Below are 9,378 nucleotides of genomic sequence, written 5' to 3'. Positions count from 1 at the left end.
ATCCACCTAGCATGGGAACCTCAACCTCGTCAGGGGTGGAGCCCATGCAAATTGGCAGGGCCCGACCACGCTTGTTAGAGGAGGAGAAAGAGAAGCGCAGGAGGGAGGGGCTATGCCTATACTGTGGAAAAGGGGGGCACCTGGCCCGAGGATGCCCTTCCAAAACCGAGAAGACCCCGGTGCCAGAAAACTCCAAATCCCAGCTCTCATAGAGGCCCAAGAGTTGGGAGCCAAGTCAATGGAGTGGCCTCAGCAACAACCACTTCTGTCGCAAGCCACCCTGCTCATGCCGGTCTAATTGACACTGCCCATGGGACAGAGTTTCCAAGTCAAGACCATGATTGACAGCGGGGCGTCATCGAGTTTCATAGATTTCGCCCGCAAGCATGGCATCCCCATTCAGATGCTTGAGCAATGCTTGTCCATCAAGACCATTGATGGGCATCCCCTAAAGTCAGGAACTTTGACCAGAGTGACCGAGATGCTAGGGATGGAGGTCCAGGGGCATGTGGAGAAACTGTCATTCTATGTGGCTTCTCTGCCTCGCTTCCCAGTGGTGTTAGGGATGCCTTGGCTGGTCCAACACAATCCAAACATTTTCTGGGATGAGGCAGTGGTGGATTTCACCTTGAGATATTGCCAACAACACTGCCAACCTAGGGAAAAACCCAACCCTGAGATAGTGGCTAGAGTGACATTGCAGGAGGAAGCTCCTCTACCCAAGAAATATGTGGAATACCAGGATGTGATTGACAAAAAAGAAGCCGACCAACTGTCCCCCCACCGGCCATATGACTGCGCCATCAACCTAATGCCAGGTGTGCCCATTCTGTCCGGGTGCATCTATTACTTGTCAGAGCTGGAGTTGGCAGCACTGAGGGAGTTTCTAGACATGAAGAGAGGCTTCATTCAACCCTCTCAGTTCCCGGCCGAGGCACCTCTGCTGTTCATTAAGAAGAAAAATGGAGAGTTACGTCCGTGTAATAATTCCAGGGCGCTGAATTAGATAACCATCCCCAACAGCTACTCCTTGCCACTCATCACAGAAATGTTGGAGCGATTGCAGTCCGCCAAGATCTATACCAAGCTCAATTTGAGCGGGGGCTTACAATCTGGTGCAAATAAAAGAGGGGGACAAGTGGAAGACCACCTTCAAGACCCTATATGGACAGTTAGAGTATTTGGTGATGCCATTTGGGGTATCTAATGCCTCAGGGGTCTTCCAAAATTTCATGAATGACATCTTTCAGGACTATTTGGATTGATTCATGATTGTTTATTTGGATGATATTCTGATATATTCCGACTCCCCCGAGGAACACAAAGAACATGTGAAGGCTGTGTTGTGGTGCCTCCAGGAACATCACCTCTATGCCAAGTTGGAGAAGTGCGGGTTTGACATGACCACGTTGGACTTTTTGAGGTACCGCATCTCACCAGGTGGGGTAGAGATGGATCCGGGCAAGGTTCACTGCATTCTCACATGGCAACCTCATCGTACCAAGAAAGAATTACAGCATTTCCTGGGGGTTGCCAGTTACTACCACCGGTTGATCGCAAACTACTCCAACAAGTAGTTGGTCTGTGAAGCGCACTGCTTTCAATGTAACCGTTACTCTAATAAAACAAGAATTAATTCCAGTCTCATCTCGTCACTCAGACTCTAGGCAGGACACCCCTCCCAAAAGAGTAATCTTGACTGAGAGTACTTGGTGCCATTTTTTGTGCCTTCTCACAAGTGCCTTGACTGAAAAGGCAACATTGTGTCTGGAAAGATGAGCTAGTAAGGATCTGAACAAGATAGGACAAAATGAAGTTCCTGCCAAAACCTATTGAAATGGACACAGGAGTACCAGCACCTTCTATGTACTGACATGGGATTTCCTGAAAAGGTGAATGCTCAGTCTTCTTCTAGTTCTTAATCTAATCAAAGCAACATTTTAATCAGCTATTGATAGGCAATACAGAGAGCACAAAGATTTTCAGTCTTTTACAACAGATACTTTAAACTCTGCCTAAAGCCTAGACCTCCCCCCTCCTTTCTTAAGCAGGAACAATGCAATTGTCTCCTTTTTTGCCACTGAAAATTGCCCTTCCAAGATCACTCTGTTCTTTTATGTGTATTTGTAATCAAAGGTCATAATTCCTTAGCACCCATGAGGTCAGCACGTCCCCAGACAGTCCTTCAGGTGTGTCCTTGGTACGTTTTACTGGCAGTCTGTCTTACTAAAGTTTTGGAGCTCCTGGCTTGCACCTGTGAAACCCTAACTGCCAGTGGTAGCAGAAAGGGTTTTTGCTGTAATAAATTTAGTCAGATTGAGTTGGGGAGGTAGTTTACAGTTTGGTGCTGGTTCAGTTGTCATTGCGATGAACTGGTAGCTGGTTATGGTCCATTATATTTAGTGCTTCATTATCTTCTGCTTTTTCTGTTTCATCCTTTTTCACTGCCGAAAAATACTGTTATTGTTTTCCTTTTTTCTAACAATGGCCTGAGCTTTTTTACTATTCAAAAGTAAAAGAGCTGGTAATTGCCCATCAAATAGACATCTTGCCTCAGGATTATTGTCTGTCCTAGGAGAGAAGACATAACACACACACACTATTAAATGAGACTTCTGAAGTTGAATTTTTTTTCCAGCTCAGGTATGTGATCTATTTTTGAAACTTGAAAATTAAACCCAATTAATCTTCAAGCCTTGAGTGCTGCTGTCTGCTGAATAACTTACTTCACAGTTAGCCTGTCTCATGAAGTTAACCAACTTAATTTGCTTTCTCTCCCCACCCCCCTCTTTGGTCGGTTTTTCAGTGTGCTAGTAGTGGGATGTTTATTGCCTGCCTGAGGCAACAGATTACTAAAGAACTGTGAGTTTGGCTGAAGTCACAAAGATTTAAAACAAGATACAAGAGGGAGACAGGCTAAGAATCAAACAGTGAATGTTAATGGCTATCATCATCACCTCAATGACACAGAAGTTAAAGGGAATGCACATTTCAGCTATTTATATTGAAGATGCCATTGACAACAATGTTGTTATATTTGCGGGGGGGGGTTAAATCAGGTATCAGGAAAAGCTGCAGAAGCTCACAGCAAACAAGACAAAACTGCAACGTTAATGAAAATGCAAACGGGTGTGGGTAGCCCAAGGTACAGTTCATCTTTACCAAATTTCTCCCCCATCCCTAGATTTAGTAGGGAACCCTGGATTTGAGTGATCTCTTTTTTGCACCCCCACCTTTGCAGTAGATTCCACCCAGCAAAACATAGCTGCAGTTGTGGAAAGTTGCTTCTTTTTACCTTCCTTTTGGATTTATCCTGAAGCTAAGGGTCCCCATGACCTCCCCCTGTGTTCAGACAAAGCGTAAGGGAGACAGGGAGAGAGGTTGGAAGGAAAGATACTATATAATTATTTCTCTTGTTTGCTCTCTTACAGATAATAAGAAAAAAAGAGGGGGCTCAGTCAAAGCTGCCAGGCAGCAGGGTGGACGGTACACCAGCAGCAACCCTAGTTTACTGTCTCCTTGGCCCGGCACCAGGTGCAGGTCCTCACAGCCAGCTCCAAGACAGAGTGGTTTCCTGATGACAGAGGTGGAAGTTCTGTAGACAACAGCAACTCCTCCCCCCCATCCCTGCAACCTGTGCTGGTGTTGCACCGAGTATCCAGGTGGGCAAAGCTAGGTCAGATCACTCCTCCCAGCTCTCGGTAATGCACAGCAAATTGGCACCTTCATCCATGGTCAAATCATGGATGAGTGTGGTCTTATTGTGTACCGATCTGGCATAACCAATATGTTATGCATAAGTGTGTAAATGTATAAAAAAGAATTTTATTTGAGTTCCTTAGATTCATAGTCCACAGGAGTCTTGTAGAGGTGAAACAAGTTAGTTTTAATTCTGATGCAGAGTCTTCTAATCAAACTAGATTTGAGCCTGAGGGCAAAATCTAACCTTTTATCATTCTCCTATTTAAGTTTAATTGTATTATGGATCCTTTTTTAAAATATAGGCTCCAGGAAAGGCTAGTTAAGAATTACGTTTGAGGGTTCAAATCTTTAAAGGTGATGTGAAGAGCTTAATTTTTAATTAAAACAATGCTTTTTAAATTATGAATGTTAACAAGTTGGGGGGAAATGCCGCTAGCACATGTAACAGCTAGGGGGAAAATGATAACTTTAGCCATAATTTCTTTCCTGATGTCTCTGGTAGTTTTAGCTTAGTGGAAATAAAGGTTTTCAGTGTGGAAGTACACATTCCAAACACACACAGAGATGATTGGATCCAGGTCCCACTGAAATCAAGCACATAGTTAAACTATGGGGGAGAGTGCTCTTGTGCTTAGATCCTGCTTGCAGGCCTCCCATAGGTATCTGGATGGCCACAAGGGATGCCAGGTCTCCAGTTTTCACCCAGAGATTCTAGGGGGGTTTGGTAGTGTCTGGGTCTCCAGGTGAATCACCCCAAATTCTGGACTCTTAGCTTTTATTTTATTATTTTTTTCCTAGGTGGTCTGGTTCAAGAGATCTATATCAAAATGTCAGCCACCTCCCACAACTTCTGTTAAATGAGCTAATAGCTGGCTGTTTGAATACTGGCCCTTTTACGTTTTTAGCCAATAAATGAAGTCACGCTTGTGATTGACGAGGGATTTGTTGACCTTGGGCAATAGCCATTGCAAATCCTGAAAATAGCTTTCTTTTCCTGCTTATGTACAAATCACAAATTGAGTAAGTTTATAGCTTGCAGCAGCAGCAGGAGTGCCTTTTTCAGGAGATCTAGAACAGATGATCTCAGCAGGATCTTGGTAGGCATGCACAGTAACAATTTAAGTTATGATTATAAAAGAAGTGTACATGCAGGGTTTTTTATTTCTTGCAAAAATAGCATATAATACATTATATCTTTCAAATAATTTTTGAACAGAAATTTAGAAAAAGTGTACATCCATCTTATGATATATTTACAATATGTTATACTATTCTAACTGTAAGGAGTCAAAGAAGTATGAATTTTCCTGGGCTGTTGAACAACGCAGTTTATTTGTCTAATTCATAGTCTGTTTTGAAAACTTTCCTAATATGAAGCTTTAATCCCGTACTTACTTTTCTGGGATTAAAGCTACAATGCTAATCCCATGTACCTGGGAGTAAACTCCACTGAATTCAATAGGATTTACTTTTCAGTAGACATGATTAGGATTGTGATGTAAATCAATGGGACTTTTGAGTGAACATAGCAAAGGATTGTGTTGTAGATCTTTCTCTCCCCCTCCAATACTTTTTAAAAAATCAATTAGGCAGGGCTTACTTAGGTGTCACTGCTTTTACTTGGTAGGAAACTAACACTTAAAAAAAAAGTTCTGCAATGACCAACTGGTTTTGACAATAAACTATTATATGGGGTGTATGTATTTTTACATCTCCAGTGTGTGTGCATGCGTGCGTGCGTGCGTGTGTGCGTGAATGTGTAGTCTTTCCAACAACACTGTGAGGTAGGGTAGCTGATTGGCAAACAAGGCACCTCACAACAAGAAATGAATCTATTTAAAATCAATAACCATAAAAACCAAATGTAAAACAGTTGCAAAATAGCTTAAAGTGGCATGATTCTGAATTTTGGGTTGGGTAAGTGAAGTTCCTTATCACTTGAGGTTGCAGTCCTGTGCACGCTTCCTTATTTGAGACTGGTTGTAGGATGCTGAATTTTCTGCCTTACTCAGAGGAATCTTGTTGTGGTTGGTATGGTATTGCATTTAGAAAATCATCATTGTCTTTTCTTTTTCTATTTGTATTTCATTTACCTCTGACCTGACTCCCTTACATCCATAGAAATAACAACAGTGGTTCTATGTGCTTAGCTCAACCCCCTTAAACCTACTGATGATGCATCTTGTTGGTTGTGTGATGGTTTGTTTCTTGCCTAATAGTGATAAAAGAGAATTCACATACTGGGAAGTGTGGCTTCAATTGCTGTTGTTCCCAAGCTACTGCCTGTGAAGGTAGAACAAAACATGTGTGTTCTCTCTGTGTCAATTATTACTCACTTGAATTGGGTTGGCTGTCCAAGTGAGTTTATATCAGCCCACAGAGTAGGCAGGAAAGGGTAGAAGATCTTATTCATTTGTCCAACCTCTCTCTGCAGTGAAAGGTCAAGTCTGTAAAGAAATTTGGAGCAGCCATGTTAAAAGGCAGGGGCAGGGCATTCCAAGCAGGGGGTTGCCAACCATGCTTTGATATGGATATCTTTGCAGAGGATCCCTAGTCAACCCTTACCAACAGCACAATCCTAACCATATCTATTCAGAAGCAAGTCCTATTGAGTTCTAGGGGACTTATTCCCTTAGTAAGTGTGCTTAGAATTTCAGCCTTCAGGGACATCCATCTTTACTCCTGAATGCTCCCATCTAACATCTCCACAACACTAGACCCCATTCTTCTGTCAATGGTTTTCTGGTGAACTGTCCTGTCCTGAGGTCACTTAAACCGTTCTTGCCAGAAGCAAGTAGACTAGATTAAATGTTCCCCATTGACGCTTTGTAAGCATGTGAGAAGGAATGATCCCATCACTTCAGCTGGATCTGGGAACCCCCTCTTTTAGCTAAGATTTCTATCTTCATTTCCAGTCAGAGAAGTTTCTTTTTTGTTTGAATGGTATCTTCTAAGCAACTGTGATTGATGCTTATTGTATCATGCTTAATGACATCACTATGAAATCTCAGGGTTTGCATCTGACCTGGCAACCCTATTGCCCACTGTGGGAACAGGATGCTGAACTAGATGGGCTATTGGCCTGATCCAGCAGGTTTTTCTTATGTGCTTACATTCTTACTTTAATTATTCACAGTTAACTGTTGACTGATTTTAATGGGACCTAAATGCAACAAACTTTCCCTGGATCTTACTCAGAGTATCAGTCCCCCCTTCACCTTCAGATAGCATTCTGATGTCATGAATTTCCATTCAATCTTCCATCGCAGCTTGTCTTCTTAACAGCCCCTTTTATGAACTGAAGAGTTCCATGTATTTCTTGGTTTCACATCATCACCTTAATATATGATGAAATCATTGCACTTAAAAACTTATGGCCCTGAAATCAAAAGGCAGTTCAGCAATGAAGCCATTTATATGAATGAAACTGTGTTATAAGAACCATGGGTAATATCATTTTGGTTTTACTGTTAATACACCAACTTGGTACATGTTTTTCGTATTTACTTATTTACATATTTATTTGTCTGCCACCCATCGACTTCTTCCAAATGAGCCTAGGGCAGCAAGCAGCAAAATAGGAAAACAATACAATTAAAACAAAATAAAAACATTTTAAACATTGGAAAACATCAAGAACAGCTAAACACATTTGAAAGGATGTGTGCAAGGGAAACTGTTTTCCACTCTGACCCTGGCTGTATTCTGTGTGATGGCAGGCTGCTGTTTGTCTGGTGGAGCTGATCCAGAAATGAGCACTTTTGTCTAATGCACAGAAGCATAGTGTGGATAGCTTCAGGATGTGGACTGGGAGAGCTGGGGAAGAGGGAATATTGCAATTTTTCTCTGGCTCTGGTTTTCATTTGAGCTGGAAAAGAATTCAGAACTTGAAAAGCTTACCTCTCCTTTTGAGGGGAGCTTTATGACCCCTAGAAATTCAAGACCAAGTTACTATTTCCACACATGGTGCTTCTGTTATGGGTATCGTTTTGGCTTTTTTTTTTTTTAGGTGTGCGGTTTTAAATCATTTTTAACCATTGTTTGTAATTGGCTACAGGAGGAAAAGCCACCTAGAAAGAAAACTAAGAGAGATAAACTGTTTAATCAAGGTAGCAGAATGCCTTCGTAAAGTACTCAAGGGATGAACAGGCCCAAGATCAGAGCTTTTCCAGAAACTGAGTTGTACTAAGTATAACAAATGGCAATTAATAGTTTATGAAGGCTACTCTAGGGGTGGGAGGGGGAGAGGAGGAGAGGAGTGAGATTAACTGAGGGATGGATGAATCTGTCATTTTCAGGTTCTCTCTGTTTCTCATGTTTTCCAATCTTCAGTTCAGTACATTTCTGCATCAGTTTGCATTTTTTAGTCAGCATTTTAATTTACATTTCTCCAAAGCTACACATTTTTGTATGCAATTTTCCCTCATATGTATATTTTTGCAAACAATTTTCCTTAATATAATGTCATTTTCACTACTATATGCAATTTTATGAACACTTCCCCCTAATATATGCATTTTTGTACCTTTTAGAACCACATTGCAAAATTTGGAGAAATGTGAATTTTGGAGGATAACTGCATTTTGATTTACATATTGTTTCAAAAAGTGCGGATTAGGTAGGCTCACATTAAAATGCAAATCAAACTATTTTTTTCCCTATCCCTAAGTTAAATGACTGCCAGCCAGGAAGGCTGTTGGGGGATTGCTTGGTGTCTTAGGAAGGGAAAATTGATATGGGAAAGGAAAAGGCTGCAAGAGAGCAATAATAAGAAAAAAAGAGGGGGAACCCCAGAATATCAAAAAAGGGAAATTCCAAATTTATATTTTTTTCTTTATTGATTTCTATAAAAGAGAATAAATTTCTTTCAAATACCCAACACGTTTCAGCCCTACACAAGGGCTTTCATCAGGGGCTATGAACAAATAGAAAAACATCATTTTGACAGACATATACAAATTTCAATCTCTATTAAAACAATTTTTATATAAAAACATTCTTCATTTTGTATATTCTCAGACATTTCATATATGCAAATTCAGAAATGATTTTTATTACAGTAGCTTTTTGATACTACCTTGTAATTTGTTTAATACATGGTTGTAAGTAAGATTATAATATATTCTCTAAGATGGGTTTTTTTTCATTAAATCTGTCCTTTCTTTGTATAAAACGTTTTTATATAAAAACATTCTTCATTTTGTATATTCTCAGACATTTCATATATGCAAATGCAGAAATGATTTTTTATTACAGTAGCATCTAAAGAATTTTCCTTCTTATGTTTCTGTACATAATATAGGTAAGTAAATTCATATATAGCATTTATTTGTAATATTTAAAAGATACTTACATTTAAGTTGTTAAAGTGCTTTATTCAATAGAGTTTTCTATCTCACTTTTGCTGTGAATGGCATCAATGTCTTTATGATTATTTAAAACTGGTAGGAGCTTTTTATTATAATTTTTTACTTGTCTGGAGAATAATTATTCTGACCTTTAGATATAGGATTAAGAACACCTGTCGAATACTTGTGAGTAAAAAATGTTTTTGGACCTGAGGAATCCTTTACATCAGGGGAAGAAATGAACACTCCTCATTTAGACCATTAGGTGTCATTGTTTTGAGTCTTAAAATCCATTCTATTTCTTTTTTATATAAAAGAGAACTAGAAA

At 40.2% G+C, this 9,378-nt stretch overlaps 1 long non-coding RNA gene across 2 annotated transcripts; it reads right to left on the bottom strand.

Annotated features, from left to right (window-relative positions):
- Positions 1-1,298: 1,298 nt before the first annotated feature.
- LOC133389989 (uncharacterized) lies at positions 1,299-9,136 on the bottom strand. Of its 2 annotated transcripts, XR_009764254.1 has the most exons (4): positions 9,056-9,136; positions 6,921-7,081; positions 6,039-6,149; positions 1,299-2,571 (listed from the first exon to the last, which is right to left on the bottom strand). It is a non-coding gene; the product is annotated as an uncharacterized LOC133389989 (long non-coding RNA). The 2 variants fall into 2 exon arrangements; XR_009764255.1 differs by lacking the exon at positions 6,039-6,149.
- Between the last annotated feature and the right edge of the window lie 242 nt (positions 9,137-9,378).

Source organism: Rhineura floridana, chromosome 8 (assembly GCF_030035675.1).
Source record: "Rhineura floridana isolate rRhiFlo1 chromosome 8, rRhiFlo1.hap2, whole genome shotgun sequence".
Lineage (NCBI taxonomy): Eukaryota > Metazoa > Chordata > Lepidosauria > Squamata > Rhineuridae > Rhineura > Rhineura floridana.
Note: the sequence above shows the minus strand (reverse complement) of the source record. Positions and strands in the feature narration are given on the sequence as shown.